General features: G+C 37.8%; 1 long non-coding RNA gene across 1 annotated transcript in view; it reads right to left on the bottom strand.

Moving 5' to 3' along the window:
• LOC101178870 overlaps positions 1–11,816 on the bottom strand; it is a 596,799-nt gene extending 584,983 nt beyond the window's left edge. Inside the window, exon 1 of the long non-coding RNA XR_004029569.1 lies at positions 11,577–11,816. This is a non-coding gene — a long non-coding RNA (uncharacterized LOC101178870). The remainder of the gene's footprint in view (positions 1–11,576) is intronic.
• Between the last annotated feature and the right edge of the window lie 7,189 nt (positions 11,817–19,005).

The raw sequence follows: 19,005 nt of genomic DNA, 5'->3' as shown, positions 1-19,005 counted from the left end.
CAAAAGCTACTTGTTTTAGAGTAACTCATCATCCTTTCAGAATCTGAAGTATGTCTCCCCTTGAGAACCATAAGACCATTTTATTTAATTTTTTTAAAAAATTGAATTAAGGCCAGGTGCGGTGGCTCACGATTGTAATCCCAGCACTTTGGGAGGCTGAGGCGGGCGGATCACGAGGTCAGGAGATCGAGACCACGGTGAAACCCCGTCTCTACTAAAAATACAAAAAATTAGCCGGGCGTGGTGGCGGGCGCCTGTAGTCCCAGCTACTCGGAGAGGCTGAGGCAGGAGAATGGGGTGAATCCGGGAGGCGGAGCTTGCAGTGAGCCGAGATCGCGCCACTGCACTCCAGCCTGGGTGACAGAGCGAGACTCCATCTCAAAAAAGAAATAAAAATAAAAATAAAAATTGAATTAAATATTGTTTTTCTCCCTCGAGGGAAAACACGCTTCAAAGTGAAGAATTCCCATCCAAAGAAGCTGTAAGCCCTATATCTTGACAAGAAGTTCATTTTCATACATCCTCTTCTATTCTATTGACACATAAAACTGAGTTTATATTTATCTTCCACTTAAACATTCCTTATTAAATATCAATAGCACAGAGGGGTAGGTGAGAACCATTTTCTGTTTTTTATCTAATGAGGCCAATTTGGGAACTGAGAAAGAAAGGAAAATCAGGCACAAAGAGTTCATATGCTGGTGATAACTAATCAAAGCTTGGTGTAGAATCAATTTATTAAAAACCCTATTTTGAATACCTTTCACATACAGAGCCATGGGCTAGATGCCGTGGAGGGGGAGAGGGTAATACAAAGGAAGATTCTGAAATTCAAGATGACCACTGTCTATTTGGGATGGTGTCATAACCATTAGAAAAAGTAATTACTCATTACAAGATAAACGCAAATTTCATATGACAAAAAATATTTTAACTATTTGTTTTTTTGTTGTTGTTTTTTTGAGACGGAGTCTCGCTCTGTCACCCAGGCTGGAGTGCAGTGCCGAGATCTCGGCTCACTGCAAGCTCCGCCTCCCGGGTTCACGCCATTCTCCTGCCTCAGCCTCCCGAGTAGCTGGGACTACAGGCGCCCGCCAACACGCCCGGCTAATTTTTTGTATTTTTAGTAGAGACGGGGTTTCACCGTGTTAGCCAGGATGGTCTAGATCTCCTGACCTCGTGATCCGCCCGCCTCGGCCTCCCAAAGTGCTGGGATTACAGGCTTGAGCCACCGCGCCCGGCCTATTTTAACTATTTGTATACTCAGACCACAAAGCTAATTCCAGTGTGTCATTTAAATATGAGGGAAAAAATCCCGGGGCACTGTAAAATTGTATAACACTTAGAGAAGGCAATTTAGCATTACATGTCATATATACAAAGACATTTACTCTTTGGCTTTGAAATTACTTCTCAAGGTATTTATCCTACAGATATATAGGCACACAGGCAAGAATGATTCATAAGCAAAATAAGTCCATGTATAGATATTTTATATTTGAAAATATCTGAAACAACCCATATGCCCACCAGTTGGGGACTGCTGAACTATATTACGGCATATTCATCTGATGAATTTTTGTAGCTATTCAAAATAACGGGGTAGCTTTTTACATATGGATTTAAAAAGATCTTCAATACATATTGGTTAACAAATCAAAAAGCAAAGTACAGAACAAAGAGTACAGTATAATACATAGTGTTTCCTTATAAAATGTATCAGAGATGTCACACATAAATATGAGCTAGTGAAATACCTTTCAGGAGATATATATGTGTGTATATGTGTGTGTGTGTATATATATATATATATATGTTATAGTTAAATTACTTTCGTGAGATATATATTCATGAGATATATGTGTATGCACACACACACACACATATATACATCTGAAAATTACTTCACTAGCCACTGTCTATTTGAGAAGGTGCCACAGACATTAGAAAATGTAATTATTCATTAAAAGAGAAATGTAAATCTCTTGTAATAATTACACACACATATACATACACACATACACATCTCTTTCTCTCTTACACACACACACACACACACACACACACCCCATGTATATGCCTAAAACACACTGTAAACTGAGTTTGCCTAAGGGAAGCAGAACAAGGATTAGGGGCAGGGAAGCAATAGAAACTTTAACTGTATATATTTTTGCATATTTATCATTTTGTTTTGTGGTCTTGTGTGCACATATTTGCCTATTCTAAAATTAATCCAATACAGAAAATTAGTAATATAAAACACATGATGACATGAATTGGTTGAGTATAACAGACTCTACTGCTGTAAGTCAGTGAAATGTAGGTGTACTTCAAGGCAATACAATGAGACCTTACTGGAGGAAGAAGCCTACTTCGGGATTGAAGTTGGAGTAGTGGCTGAGTGTGGTGTGAAGGTAACTAAGTTTACCCCCATCTCCAGAAAATGAACGAGCTTCCAGTTCCTACCAAATTCACTTTCTAGACTGGTGGTCTCTCCTCAAGGTCACTCTGAAGGACCTGTAAAAGGAAAACACAAAGACACCCAGGAAATTCTGACAGCCCTCAGGGCTGACTGGGTGACCAAGTTAAGGCAGGTTGGGACACTTTAGAATTGGACTGTGTAGGGGTGCTAGTTCCGGCCTAAGGCAGGAGGGTCCTGCACAGCTATAGTAAATAAGATTCTTCAGGAGTAAAATCTAAGCATTTTGAATTACAATCTATTTACATGCTAAGCAAATTTGCCCCTTCTAGATGCTGCTTCTCTCTCAAAAGCCTCTCAAGTTTAACAAAATAGATTGGTGACGGTGGTGGATTTGTAGTTTTCTATTGCCTGAAGCTCTTCATCCTACAGCTGATCAATTCTCTCACCTCCACCCTCGGACTCTTTGGGGCTTTGTAATCTAAAGTCTGGCCATTAACTCTGTAGCTTTATCTGGCATAGTAGTTTATACCCTTATTATAGGAGAAAGGGCATTCAAATTGGAACGTACAATCATCCTTGTTGAGAACCATCTCTCATCCCATATTACTCACATCCATCTATGCTGTAGAAATTGGGGGTGAATCAGGATCCAAACTAAGCAATCCACCTGGCTTTGGGACACTGCTCTGTCTCTTTAGACTCAGAAGAAACTTCTTTCAGAAAAGATGAAGATTTTAATAATCCTGAATTACTCTTCCTCCTTTCTCCTTCCCCTTTTAGGACTCAGGCATAAGTATTATTTCCTGGATGGGAGTAACACTGAGCAATAAATCTATGTACGTTTAACTGATAACCTGATAACTTTTCAAAAAAATGTGTCTTGTTTTGTGAAAGACAAAATGCACCAGACAATCAAGGAGATGATTTTACTCAAGTTCTTTAATATGGAGAGTGGTCATTAATGAAAACCAGTTCAAGGAAGAGAAAGAGGGCCTGCACTGTTATAGAGGCAGATAGGTGAGGAAGTGGTTAATGAGTCTTATTGGAGTTACGTGGAAGAAGGGAGATGCGCCGTATCTCAAAATATGTGAGAAGATAATTGTTCTTTGTAGTTAGTTGAAAACAAAAAAATAGGGAGTACCAAAGTTTGAAATTGTTGTTTGCTTCCATCTTCAAGCAAACTTCAGTCAGCTTGAAGATGACTGAAGCTCCTCCAGTTCCAAATGTAGCCTTTTAACCTTTGTTTCCTTGGTTGCCAACCCCAGTTCTCCATCAACTTTTCTCATTATGACCTGTCTATACAAGTAAGACGTTCCTGATCTAATTCTTCCCTGTATTCCTTCCTATATCATCCAACTCATTTTTAGTTCTGATTCACTGATATCTTCTTTGATGTCCCTAATAGCTTTTCTTGTCACTAAGGAACGATTTTCACTACTTAAGCAATCTGAAAGTCTGTCACCTAAATGTCCTTTAATGACCAATGTCACTGAGCCTTGCTTGTCTATTTCTAGGGTGAAAGAACTTCTTCAGCCCTGGAAAAATACTGGCTGGATCTCTTTTTCATGGGGTCTGTCCTGAGATGAGAAAAACAATGACAAAATATTATCAGTTATACATGAATATGGAAAGCCTAACTATCTTCAAATTTTACCAAAGACAGATCAGGAGGAAATGAATAGGCAGGAAAACAGGAGAGATGTAAGTGATCTAGGTTGAGCAATAACTGTTGACAGGAAAGGGGTTATTATTAAACAGTAGGACAGGTTATTAAGGATGGTTATGAAAAATGCAGAAATGTCCAGGCTACAGGAATTCATCCTCTTAAGAAAGCACAATGTGTACTGATATTTCTTTAATAAAATATATATAAAAGAGGAATATATTTGTTATCCAGAACCTTAACCATCCAGTCACATAATCTTACTTTCCATTTGCGTCAATATATCCCTAGATTCAAGCCCTGGACTGCTTAGAACCAGAGGAAATTAAATTATGAATAGAACTCTAGTCATAGCTCTGAGACTTGAATTTTCTTCTTTCTTTTTTGTTTTTTACTTTTAAAAATATTTTAGGGATATATTTAAACATTGTTAGTCATTTAAATATAAGAAGTTCAATATTATTGTTGTTGTAATTAAGTGGAACATGTTTTCACTCTTTTTTTTAAAGCAAATTCAGTGCTAACTCAAGGTATCTACAAAATACCATGCTAACCTCTAAATGTGCCTCTGTTGCCAAAGGTCTTACACATGTCCTGCACACATGTGTTTCCGAACATTTATATTCTTATGCAAATAAAATGTATCTACAAGGACGCATATATCTACATTCATAACTAATTATACTCCTAAGTACTCGTCATTGTCTTCTATTTATGCATAATTAAATCCCCTTGCTCTTTATCTGCTTCTGTAAGCTTTAACATAGAGATACAAGGAGAAAAAAAAATGAATGACACCCCACACTCACCACACACAACCCACAAACCTGCTGGTTTTAAAGAAAAATCCCTCATTTGCTCCAGTTGTCTATGCCAAGCTTTTTGCAGTGAAACACCCCTACAGTGTGTTCCAATGGGTTCTCATTAGGGGAAAGAGAATGTTACAGAGGGGCAATGACATTTCCTATGTCTGTTCCTGAGCCATTTTAAAGACAGTAAAATGTGCAGGAAAATGTTCAACTGATTTTATAGCAAAGCATCATGGTGCTGTTATCAGCTTCCTTGCGGGAAATGGTAATGTGTATTCATATAAACACAATGGGGTTGAACATCACCTCATACTCATTCGGATGCCTCCCAGCACCCAGGCAACTCACACAAAAATGTCTATTTGCTCCCCGCATCAGTTTTCAGCAACCAAGCTTCCTCAACTCTACAGGCCCTGCCGCTGCACAGCAGCTCAACAAGCAATTGAGTCTATCTTTTGCAAGCACATCCTCCCTCCTACCATCGACAAGTACTACCACACATTTGTTTGATTTTCATTTCTAGTTGGAATGTGGGCCTAAAGATAATTGTAAATACGGGCAGCCTTCTTCAAGGTAGTTTTTGTTGTTTGTTTTACTCCATAAACACATAAGAGCAATAGTCATTTGTTTTTAAACCAAAATACCAGAGAAAGCAAAATAAATAGAAAACAAAAACAAAGTAAAAAATAACAACCAAGAAGCAAGCATTATGACACAAGTGCAATGTCAAGAACAGAAAACAGACTCAGATGTCTGGTTAAAACCCCCATTTGGAAAGGTAGTGATTTTATGGGGAGATCAAAAAAACAACCAAAAAATCCTTCAAAAATCTATCACTGGGCTGAATATTCAGCCGTGGGTATATGAAGTCAGCTGTCTATGGTAAGCCTGTTTTCAGGCTGTAATTCTGACTACTGAAAGGCTAGTTCTGGCTCTCCAGCTAGCAAGTCAATCTGAGCAATAAATACTAATTGAGTGTAAAGACTAATGTTGGCCGTTGTGACTTTTCCTGAACAAAATGCTATGGTTCACAAAATGGGAATAACTATCTATATCTGACCTAACTTCTACTGGGAATTTTGGAGAAATTAGTAGAAGATGGAAAGAACATTCAGGAAGGATCCATAACCAAATAAGCATCTAAGATAGGTATTGGAGCATAACAGTTTGATATATTGAAGAGGAGGATAAAGTTATGTTCAGAGAGAAAGAGGCAAGAAATATCTTAGCATATTCAATTCATCACCATTTTAAACGCAGGCACACAAGAATAAAAGGGCAAAGGAAAGAAAAGTGGAGAATAACATTATATAGTTTGAGGATCTTGAATAGCAGAGAAAGTAGAATTTTAGATTATATCCTTGATGACAAGAAACCAATGAATGAACGTATTTCAGTATTTCACTTCTCATTCCAAGAAGGGTGTTTCTTAGGTTGTATCTCTACCACAGTCATACTTAGGAAGAAATGCAATTTTCAGAGGCAAAGTCATGGCCTAAATATCCCTGATCTTTTCATTTTCTTTAAAAGGTGAAAATTAAGTTAATTTTTACATCAAGTGAAGTCATGCAGGAAGAAATCTCAGCCAAGATGCTTTAAAAATTATATGGGAAGAAGGGAAGAACAATTTCCCTTCATGCTGGTGTAACGAGGCTGGTGATCAGGGGCAGGTTTTATGAACACAAGTTCCAGATCTTTAGGATTACTCTGGTTAACCAATTGATGGCCTCTGAAGTTAGCACCTAGGTGTTGTAGGACTTTTCCTTAGTTTAGCTAAAAATGGGGTTCTTGTCCGTCCCACAGCCACAAAAATTCAGGCTCACAGACCGTGTAAAGGGTGAGTAAAGCAAGGTTTTAACTGTGTGAAAAGGGGGAAAAAAGGGGAAACAGGGATCCCTCGCAAGGCCAGAGTCCCCTGCTAGAGCGCCTCCCGCTCGCCATTTGAATCCCAGGTTCCACACAGGAAGAGCAGGGGCCAGGGTCCTCCCTGCTGCAAATGTAGTGAACTTCCTGGGGCTCCACCTCAGTGGGCAGGCTGCTTGGAGTTTCTCCAGGGACTCTCTTATTCCCCCTCTAAAGAAGTTCATCTAACTGCCATTAGATTAAGGATAAGGAAGAACACCAATTTGAACTGCTTCCTGCTGACAGGGGGCACTGTTTTGGGGAAACGACAGAGTTCCCTTAGAGGCCTATCTAAGGGTTCCCAGCAGAAGGGGCCACTGTCAGAGGTTCCATTGCATGACTGTTTGGAGTTTGATGGCCTGAAGGCAAGAAGAGACAAACCAGGTTATTAGAAAACAAGTATCAAAATGAAACAAGGGGAAGTGGAAGGGCAGCTCAAAGATACCGAGGCCTTTTACCAGTTTGCAGAGGGAGAGGGAGGCCAAAAGCCTGACTGGTAAAAAAAACTTTTACCCTTTTGCCGGCACGTTGGGCTTCTGGGTTCTCTTCCCCTGGACCCAATCTTAAGCCAACAAGTTTAGGGTTTGGGAAATTAACTCTTTTCAGTTTGGAAGAAGCATCTGAAGAGAGCATGTTCATAGTACAGAGACACAATTACCTACGGAGACACAATTACCTATCAGTGAAGAGGGGACCGAGGAGGAGAAAGGAATAAAAAGAAGGCATTTTTTTCAAAGAAGTCCCAGGGTTTCAGGATGCATTCTAAAGGGGTACAGACTGAAAATGAATGGCTACACATCTAGAAAGAGGGGAGCAGGCATCCCCGGTTCCCTTCTCTTCATAACAGATATCCAGGGGTAAGCGAGGGAGAGAGAGAAAAGTGTCCTCTTTCCCTCTTCCATCCTCGCATCCCCAAGTTCCAGTGACCTTGGCAGGTGCTGCCATGAATGTCAAAGCAGCTCGCACCCATGAAGCAAGGGGGCCAGGAGGGTGGCAATCATCCACTCCTTCCCGCATATGCCCTATCTCCCCTGCTGTCAGTAGCCTTGGTTTCCCTAGACCTCATTTATGCCGTGGATACTAACATGGCCTTTATCCATGAAACAGGAAGCTTGGGGTTGGCTTAATCAGCAGGAATCAGCCACACTCACCTGTGCTGTGCCTTTTAACCTCTGTTGTCATTTGCCTCTGGATCCCTCAGATCCAGTATTTTTTCCTAGGACTTTGACCCAAAGCTTGGAATTGAGTCTGGAACAAAAATGTATCTCAAGGGGTTGATGGACGGCTTATCATAAGCCAAATGCTAAGGTGAAACTGAAACTGAGTCCTCTACCAACAAGGGAGAGAAAATGATGTCATGTGACACACCCAGATAACTGGTAGCTATAGTTATACTTGCTAGGATTTGGGTGCATGGTGCTTGGCTTTGGTTAGCTCCCTTGGTTTTACTTTCCCAAAAGGAAACCTCTGGTTGATGGGGATCCTATTTATTCCATCACCTGACAGGATTTGCAGGATAACTGCTCAGAACTAGAATATTAATCTGGATTTCTACATTACCCATCCCTCTTGTTCTTTTTGAGCTGCATCCAGAGATTGCTGGTTGGTTCACACAAACAAGCATGTTTAGTCTAAAAATGTAGGCAAAAACTTAAAAACAAGTAATGACCTTAGAAATTAATGACAAATATAAGTTTTGAAACATGATTCGTCTCTCTCCATTCCTCATGCTTGTTAAAAAAAAATCATCATAAGACTGAGTTGTTTAAACAGACTTTAGTTTTATACTTGGCCTGATTATTTGCATAAAGTACAGCCACAATAATTATTTCTACATAGGGCTTTTGGATTGGCTTTGATGGAATTCCCTTCCACAAGGAATCTCAGATAAGACTTTTTAAAGCCAAGCCCAACCATGGGTTTGTATCCTCAAACACCTGTGAGTTGGATGATCCTCTCTCTTAAGGTCCCAAGATAAACCTGGAGCTCCTAGACCTGTTAGAAAGTGACATTCTTTACTGACCACAGTCAGGAACCCTGTACAGGGACTGCATAGATAAGGGTATCAGGCCAGTTTCCCCATTGGGCTTCTATCAGCTCTATAAGCTAATACTGACTCCTTAAAGGGAAGCATACCCTTCCCATCAAAGCTTTAGTAAAATAACCAATTCTTCCAATTGCATTCTGTTGCAAAAGGAAATGGATTCTTATTGCACTGATGCAAACAAATATATTGCCATAAGTTAAGAGTATTCACAGATAGTTTCCAAATTCTAGAGGACCCAGGCAGAGATAAACAAACACACTCCCAATCTTGATCATAAGGGCACACCTTGCTTAATTATTAAAGGCCATAAATAGTTCAAAATAAGTTCCCTGACTATGAAAAATAAAACATGGGTCAGCAATATTCTAACCAAACGTCAAAAAGTTTGCTTTAGCTTTCTGAGTTCAGTCCATTTAGTTAACTGTTGTTCTGCTTGATATTCATGAACATTTCGGCTCTTCATGAGTCCTGTACATTTTCCTTTATTCCAATGTTACAATTTCCAAAATTATCAGAAGCTTGTATTTGAGAGCACCTGTTACTATAGCTTATTATAAACCATCTTTTGAAAAGAATTAAGAGACAACAATCGTTTGTGAATAACAAAATGTCCAGGGTCATTCCAGTTAGAAACACAATTGACAAAGAAGTTTGGTTATCTCTGAGGTTTATAATAACTTAACATAAAAACCTTAATTAATCATAATTAAGTATATGCTATCATGATTGACATGCAAATTTTAGAAATCCCATACAATTTTGAAACATATATTAGCATTATTCACCAAGAGATAACCTAAGAAAAATTGAGCATCATTTTGGCAATCCCTTGTAGCTAAACATGTCAAATAATCCTATTTACCTCTCTTTTCTGGGCACTTCAGGGGCACTCTGAAGTATTCGAAAAGACAGGTACCAGGGAAGACAATTTTGAAACTGAAGTTTGATTTTGGGAAGGCTGTTAAATGTTCAAGGTTTCAAACACTTGATATTACAAAATAGAATTCAAGATTACCATAAGTTACTCATTTTGCCCAAATGATGATGCAGAAATTTTAAAGAAGCAAAAACCTTTATAAACCTTTACAAATATTGCCAAAGAGCAGATTAATGCCTTAGGAAAATCTTGTTACGCTTTTATTTCAATGCTCAAATTACAGAAAACCATATAATACCTTGTTTTTGAATTCAGTCACTATGTTCACACAGAGAACCTCTTCTAAAAGATTAATTTCCACAATTCTTCCACCACTTCTTTGAACCTTCAGCTTTCCTAATTTAACGCAAAACAATCCTTTAACCCTAGGCAAAAGTTTACATTCCCATGCCTTCTTATAATCTTTACTAAAAAACACATTTTACTGTTTTTACACACCTTGGATGTAAATCCATTTCTAGTAGCCTAGCAATTTTTAACTGTAAGGTAAAACTTGGTAAATTGCTTTAATTGTGTGCTAACTAAAGCCAAGATGTGCCTTCTTAGTTAAGGGTGTGGTTAATTCCGTATGTTCCCAGGCCTTACCAATTGTGAAGCCAGCAAATCAAATAGTTCTCAAAACCCAAAAAGCAGCTTGTAACCTCAAAACACTTAGCATACGTTGCATCTGACCTGCATTTTACTAATAGTCTTTAGGGCTGTTTTTATCTCTTAAAGATTAAAGTCACGTGAGCTGAAAGGTACCATAGCTTTTAACTTCCCTTACAAAATACTTGATCAAAGGACTTGTCTTTCTTTAGGCCATATTAATCAGAGCTCTTCTTACACACATCATACACAGTACACATACAGGTAGAAGAAAACCTAGTTGCTGGGTGGGGCCCTTTAAGAGACAGCTCTAGGAAAACATGCAGATGTCAAACCAGAGAGGGCTCATCGCCTGTGGCAGGCTTGCCAAACAAAACTTTGCCAAGTGGTTACCGGCCATGGCCCGCGGGATATAAAGCAAGATGGAGGCTTAATTTCACAACCAAAACTTTGCAGAAAATATAAACAGTGATAGTTGGTTGTTGCGGGCGGGGGGGCGGCGGCGGCGGGGGGGCGGGTGCCTGGCCTAGTAAAACATCTTCTAAAAGAAAAAAAAACTTTAAAAGTTAACTTGCTGATTGGGTAGAGAAAGGGAAAGAAAATAAACAGTTTAAAAATGCCTGGGGAAGGCCCGGTGCGGTGGCTTACGCCTGTAATCCCAGCACTATGGGAGGCCAAGGCGGGCGGATCACGAGGTCAGGAGATCAAGACCATCCTGGCTAACACGGTGAAACCCCGTCTCTACTAAAAATACAAAAAAAAAATTAGCCGGCCGTGGTGGCGGGCGCCTGTAGTCCCAGCTACTCAGGAGGCTGAGGCAGGAGAATGGCGTGAACCCGGGAGGCGGAGCTTGCAGTGAGCCGAGATCGCGCCACTGCACTCCACCCTGGGCGACCGAGCGAGACTCAGTCTCAAAAAAAAACAAAAAGCCTGGGGAAGAACCTCTTATTCTTATGCAAGTGGTTTCTCCACCTGGGAGAAAAGTTTGATTACTGGCTGATGGAGCTGAATCTCTTGGCGGGGAAGGGGAAGGCTCCAGCCCTTCATGGCGGAAAATGCCAGCCAGCTGCCCCGGGATCCTTGAGCCCTGCCTCCCATCCCGGCAGGGAGTCGGGGGTGGAGGGGAGCCACTGCTCACTGGTTGGTCCAAAAAAAGGAAGGAAAAGGTCAAGCAACAGTGAGAGGTTTTGAGTCTCCATTTCACTCACCGCTTCTGGTGCCCCCACATTGCGCGCCAAAAATGTTCAGGACTTTTTCTTAGTTCAGCTAAAGACGAAGTTCTTGTCCGTCCCACGACCATGAAAATTTAGGCTCGCAGATGATTTAAAGGGTGAGTAAAGCAGGGTTTTGTTGGGGAAAAAAGGGGGGACACAGGTATTCCCTCACAAGGTCAAACTCCCCTGCTAGAGCACTTCCCGCCTGCCGTTGGAATCCGAAGTTCCACACAGGAAGGGGAGGAGCCAGGCTCCTCAGTGCTGCAAACCTGGTGAACTTCCCGAGGCTTCACCTCAGTGGAGAGGCTGGTTAGAACTTCTCCAGGGACCCCCTGTCACTTGGCTGTCTCAAAGGGATTTCTTTCTAATTGACAAATTAAGACAGCAACTTTGCTTATAGCCCAGATGCCTATATTAAGAAAAAATTAGATTGTTTGGTCTATTGTCAAATGTAATCTCATTTTCCTAAATAACATGGTGACCCTCCTGAAGTAAAAAAAGACCTAAAGTATTACATAAAAAACTTTAACTTTGTTTTCCTCCAAATGAAGTGAAAATTAGACACCAGGGAGGTAATTGAGTTTCAAACGTGATTGTAACATTGAATATTTCAGCTTTGTCTAATACATGCCTAAAGCGTAAAGAGCAAGAAATGAAACAAGGCTGATTCAAGGTGGAGTGTCAACTTGACCACTGAAAGTGAACCACTCCATAAAAGTAGGAACCCAAAGAGGTCCACTGATTCACAAAAAAAGATGCTGAGAAAATGTACCTGTCTTGAACTTGGCATTGGGTAGAAGGAAAAAATATATTTTACGTATGTGTCATATATGACATACAATATATGTATTTGTGTCATGTATGATATATGTCATATATTACATGTACACTCACATATACGTGTGTGTTCTTTTTTTTAGAATAATCAAAAGCCAGCTATTATAGACTTTACTTTTTTGGTTTTATTTTATTTTTCTTGTGTGGTCTGTAAAACTTCAGGTAGAGAATTTACTTTTAAATCTTTTTTAGCTTGTAACACCTCCACCACATACCCCCTCTCTAATGACTATATGAATTGTAATGACATATACATTATGCTACCTCTATTGATGTAATTCATCAATAACATAATGCTATGTTATTGAATGCTCACGAATTTCCACTTTTAATGTTTCAAGGAAAATAAGCAGTTTATAGTACAAAAAATACATATATATATTTATGCATACACATAAATATACGTCAAATCACTGTAAGTTAAAAATAGCATAAATCACCAATAGAATCAAATATTTCAGTTATTATAATTATCAGACAAAATAGAAAATAATTCTCTTTAATATATTTAAACAAAAAGATGTTTGAAAATAAGAATAAGAAACTAAAGTTTATATATGATTACATATATTGTTAGATAGATTTAGAGTAAATGAAACTTAGAGAAATAAAATAAATGAAATATTTTAAAACAAACTTCAATAGGTGCATTAGAAGATTAGACACTACTAAAGGGAAAATTGGAAACATGGAAAATTAATCTAAAAAAACTCATTTTTTTCTTTTTCTGTAATACAGCTTAGAAAATGAGAGGTAATAAAGATAAGAGAGTCAAGAGTCATGGTGGATAGAATGAGAAAAGTCTAATATAAGTGTAATCAGAGTTCTATGGAGAACATAGAACATTCTATTCTCACAATAGAATCAGAAAGAAACTGAAAGAAAGTATACCAAATTTGTTGAAAGACAAAAATCCTTAGATAAAGGAAGCCCCCAAAATCCCAAACAATATAAACATTGAAAGGCCTTCTGGGGTTTAGACCAATATCTTTACATTCAGTTAACTTGGACATACACAAACACTAAAATTCTATAATCTCCAGCTTTTTTACCTAAAATTAATCTTTGGCATTTTAAGCCTCTCCAATGCTAACACAGTTACCAAAAAGTAAAATCTGTAATAGCTTTCAGATAATAAAAAGAGCTTACGTTTTCAGAGTCCAGAAAGCCAAAAGGTAGATAACAAAAATTAAGGTCCATGAAATCCCTAGAATATATTAAAAGAAGAAAAAAGTCCTTTTTAAACAGATTTTCTCCCACCCTTGGAAAAAGCATCTTTTCTATTATCAATGGCCTGTTTATTCTTTTCTTTCTACTTTGCTTTGCTGGTCAGAATGGAATTGACAGGTTGTTGTCCTAAGCAGTTTTAAAGAATTGATCAGGCAAGACTAATATAGACTTTGATCGCTAATCATTCATCATCATGTACAATTAAAATAAGAAAAGAACAAAGCTTGGTACACACATTCTCTGGGTTCCATGCAATCAAGCACTTAATGATGGAAGCCAGAGAGTTATTTCACTTTTCACAGAGGCTAAAGTACTCTTCAAAATCAAATCTAGATATGAGTGATATATTCATTACTCCAGCAAATCTTAGTGTTCTTGAGGTAATTAGACATCTGTTATAGAGAAACTATTAATGACCAAATAATTTTTCTTTGTTGTAGAAATGAGGTGCAAGACAGGAATATAATAATTAATTGGAATGTGATTTTTAAAAATAAAGTGATTTCATAATATATATTTTTGGGATGTCAAAGTCTAAAATAGAATAAAATCTATATCCTAACTAATTTCACTCAGCACCTTTCACTATAAAATATGCTTAGGATTTAGCAGCGTATACATTAAATGAGTTTTGATGTGTTAGTATGTATTTATTTTCCTTTAATTCTGTATCTTGAGCTTCCCATCACCAATTCCTTCACATTCTCCTTGCCTTTTTTTCCAGACCACACTGACACATTTTTCTGAACTCTGACTGTGCACCTTTTCTATGCTATTTATTTTGTTGCCTACATTATGCCTTATTTTTATCCCCTGTCAATTTTGAGTACATTTCACACATGAAATCAGCTTAAAATACTTTGAGGCCAGATATTGTGAATACCACTTTTGACATTCTAGAGTGCCTAGGAGGGAGCTGTACTCAAATAAGTACTCAATGCATTCCTGTTTCAAACCAAAATAATTAACAAATAAATTTATTTTATTTGTACCATGAATGGATGGTGTAATACCAGATCCAGTTTATAAATATGTAATGTGCCCTAAACAGGAAAGTTACTACTACTAACTACTAAATGTTTTGCTTAGGATAATGGTGCCCTTATGTGTAAAAAGTCATTTTTAAAAGTTTTACCCTAAATAAATATATGAATTAAGCAATATCATTAGTGACATACATGTAGAAAATAAGAACAGTCTACTTTAAAATCAATAGACACTTTAAAAGGACTACTTTAAAATTAAAGTTAGTATCAACAAGTTTTTGTTTTTAGTTTCACATTTGACAAACATAAACTAGTGTTACCCAATGTTGCCCAAGGTCAAAGTAAGTGAGAGAGCAAAATCAATTATTTGGTTAATAAAATGATTGATTATACCAGTATAAAGTCACCAACTTACTGAATTAAATTTTCTCTGAAGTTGTGTAATAAGAAGGAGGGGAATGCTGGCAGAAGACTGACCAATTCTTTCAAGTCTAATAAACATATATTAAAATCAAAGTTTCATCACTTACTAGTTACTTCATTTGAGAGAACTTCAATTACTAGTTACTGCGTTTGAGGTTCAGTTTCCCCATCTCTAAAACGGGAACATTAACTACTTTGCAAAATTGTTTTAGATATTAAATAAAATAAAGGATTAATAACATGGAGTATATGCAATTTTATTGATGCTATCCATGGCATAGCATATGCTCAATAAACTCCTTACTATACCAATTATCCATCTCTCTTGAAACAGATTATAAATTCAACATTTTCTTTACATTTTCTATTTGATATATCAGTCATTGTGACTTACTTCATTTCCACAGTATCCTCTAAGAAAGCTGTTTTGCTCACAGCTCTTTTTGAGGGAGGAGCCCCAGCTCTAGGTTCCAAGCAAGCTAACACTTAATGATGGCAAGCGCGTACCTCCTGGATAAAGTAAGCAAGCACTTACTTCCTAGATGTGCCTTATTGGATGGGAAGTGCTCCAGACTCAAAGGTAGCCAGTCCTTAGACTAATATGAAATATATGCTTTAGGTGAGTGAGCTGGGACAATTGGATTCTTGCTCTCAGGAATTAGAATGTAGAAATATAGGGAGAGACATTGGTGATGAGAAGGAGCTTACACTAAATCTGGTTGGTGAGTTAGAGCAGGGAGTAAGAAGTTGTAAATAAACCAATATCAAGAGACAGACGAAGACAAAGAAGATTTTATAGAAAACATAAATAAAGAGACACAGCAAAATAGAGAATGAAAACTAAGAGGACAAGGTAAAGAAGCAAAGAATAGATGGAGAAGTAAGAAGACCAGACCTACAGAGAAGCAAAGATTGAGGGAATAAACAAAGAGAAAACTAAAAAGAAGATCCACCACAAATTCTTGTCATTGTGATTCATAGAGGTGCTGTGTGACCAGAATTTCTCCATCTGAGAGAATCCCAGCCCTAATTGCTCCTCACAGGAGAGTAGCTTAGGTCTCCTCCTCTTTCTCATGTTCCCCACGTCTTGAACTATAAAAATGGCTTCATTGTAACAAACTAACACTTTCAGTTTAAATAAAATGTCTTAGGAACATTTGGGGAGACAGAGGAAGACTTGTGTATTAATAGCAAATGAATTGATTAAGCTAATATAGGAATTTATTCATGACATTAATTTTTACCACCTCCCATGTGTGACACTGCTACCTCCCTCCAGTTGCTCATGTTGTCCTTCCACATGAAAAATGTCTTTCCAACTTCTTTCTAACTTTATAACACCTAGCTATTTATAAAATGCCCAGTGAAAGCCTCCCAACCTCCTGATTACTCTGCCTATACAATATCTCTGGAAAACATTCCTCAGCCATCATTTTTAAGCTTAATATTCCACCTCTATGCTTAAATTGTTGATTATTGATCAGTGCATTGCTATTTTACCTGTTCTGTGTATATATCTAATCTTCCCTGCAAAAAAAATATGTTATTTGAGAGCAGAAAGTGGGGTAGGCACATGAATTCCTTTTATCATGATCATATGATATCCCCTGTATTAGTCCATTCTCATGCTGCTATGAATACCTGAGACTGGGTAATTTATCTAAAAAAAAAAAAAAGAGGTTTAATTGACTCACAGTTCTGCAGGGCCCAGGAGGCCTCAGGAAACTTACAATCATGGCAGAAAGGGAAGCAAACACATCCTTCTTCACATGCTGGGGGGAGAGAGAAGTGCAAGTGGCAAAATGCCAGATGCTTATAAAACCATCAGCTCTCCTGAGGCCTCACTCACTATCATGAGAACAGCATGGGGGAAACCACCCCATGATTCAGTCTCTTCCCACTGGGTCCCTCCTACAACACATGGAGATTATGAGAACTACAATTCAAGATGAGATTTGGGTGGGGGCACAGCCAAACCATATCATCCCCCAAAGTAGTAGTACAGAAAAAACATATATAAATAAACAAAAATCAAATAAATAAATGAATGAATGGATGGATAAATTGGTAAATTTAGAGTAGTTCAAAGGCTTATATAAAATTGTTCATAGGAAATGCACAGGAAAATTTCTTGTTTTTTTAATGAGCAAAACACTAGCATTTGTGCATCAGTTCCTTTGAGTGAGATGGGCTTCCTTGATTCTTTCTATGAACATAGTTACAATTATTTTTATCACCATCAAAAAAAGCCTTGTGTGCAAAAATATATTTTAGGTATCATATCGTCATAATTGTATCCTATCAGTCTTCCTATGCATCTACTTGTGTTAAAGATGGTGTGGCAAGAAATTAACTACTTATAGAAGATAAACTGACGAGAAGGACAGAGGAGGACTTGACAAAAATCAAGATATTCAATTGGAATTGTTTATTTTTATGTTCTTTTTAATTTCAGGAGAAAATATCTTTCATCTCTTCTCTACACTTGAACAGCAGGTGGGCAGACTCTGAAATTTTTCAGGAGACTGAGCGTGTGGGCAAGTCACTTGGAAGAAGTTCAAACGTCATGTATATTACTGATGTTGACAACTCTAACTGCAGGACACAGGAGAAGCAATCCTAGCTGGGGTAGAGCTGGCATTTTCAAGGTATTTTTTTTTTTTAAATATAAATGCTCTGACACTGATCTAAAACCCTAGTTGCCGAGGGCTTTGGTGTGTAACTGCAAAGTGTGAGGCCAGTCATATACAAAGGCAAGGATGGAAGATTTTGCTTGAATAAAATTAGGAGCAGCTTATGTATTCTGCCACTTCTAAAATCAACTCTGGCTTCTTGAGTTGGAAAACACCAGATTTGCTATTCGTTGTTTTTTTATTATTATCATTATTATTATTATTTGTTTCCACCACTATCTTTGCCTTTCCAGTGTCTCGACAAAGTGAAATGTGTTTCAGGATCATAACAAGTAGTTTTGAAAAGCATTCAGTTGGGTTTAATATTGCTCTCCTGTGTTTCCTATAGCATGTGTACATGACACCTGTATGTGTAGGCATGTGTGTATGTGTAAATCCAACTTGTGCAGATGGCTGCATTCATTTTTCAAATAGATATCACAGCCTAGTCCAAAAGTAATTGATAAGATTATTCAATAAGAACAAAGGAGTTAAAAGATCTGGAAAGACATCAGTGCAGGTGTGAAGTTAATTAAACCTGTTGTGGAGGGTGCACAGGAAAGATCATGTGGCCTATCTCTTTGAAGAAATAGGCTGTCGTTTTTAAATCCATATTTTATTTTATTTTCTCAATTTCCTTATAATTGTCTTATAATCATTAGAAAAGACATATTTCACTAATATAAATACATTAAACAAATTATGGAGATATGGAGATATTCAAATTCTCTTTTCAAGCAAAAGAATATGAGTTTTCACTCTGGATGGCTTTGATTAATCTCCCAGTGATTTTACCTGAGGATAGAGCCCAATGGCTAGGATAGAATGGCAGAATTTCTGTAGACCAATCAGAACCATAGGCTCAGAAGGCAAGCATCTCTTTCTTCTTTGGTTGTCATGGCTTTCCTTTCTTTCTTTTCTCTCAGATTATGACATTCTGTTTGATCATTTTTATTCCAGAGCTAATCTTTCACATTTGCGGTTCTGTGTTTATTTATACTTTTTTGTTATTGTTGTTTTTAATACTTTTATTTTAAGTTCAAGGGTACATGTGCAGGTTTGTTACATAGGTAAACGTGTGTCATAGGAGTTTGTTGTTCAGATTATTTTATTACCCAGGTATTATGCCTAGTACCCATTAGTTATTTTTCCAGATCCTTTCCTTCCTCCCACCCTCCCCCCTCAAGTAGGGTCCCAGTGTGTGTTGTTACCCACTACTTGTTCATGTGTTCTCATCATTTAGCTCCCAATTATAAGTGAGAACATGCAGTATTT

Source organism: Nomascus leucogenys, chromosome 4 (genome assembly GCF_006542625.1).
Source record: "Nomascus leucogenys isolate Asia chromosome 4, Asia_NLE_v1, whole genome shotgun sequence".
Classification (NCBI taxonomy): Eukaryota; Metazoa; Chordata; class Mammalia; order Primates; family Hylobatidae; genus Nomascus; species Nomascus leucogenys.
This window is presented reverse-complemented; position numbering and strand designations above follow the sequence as displayed.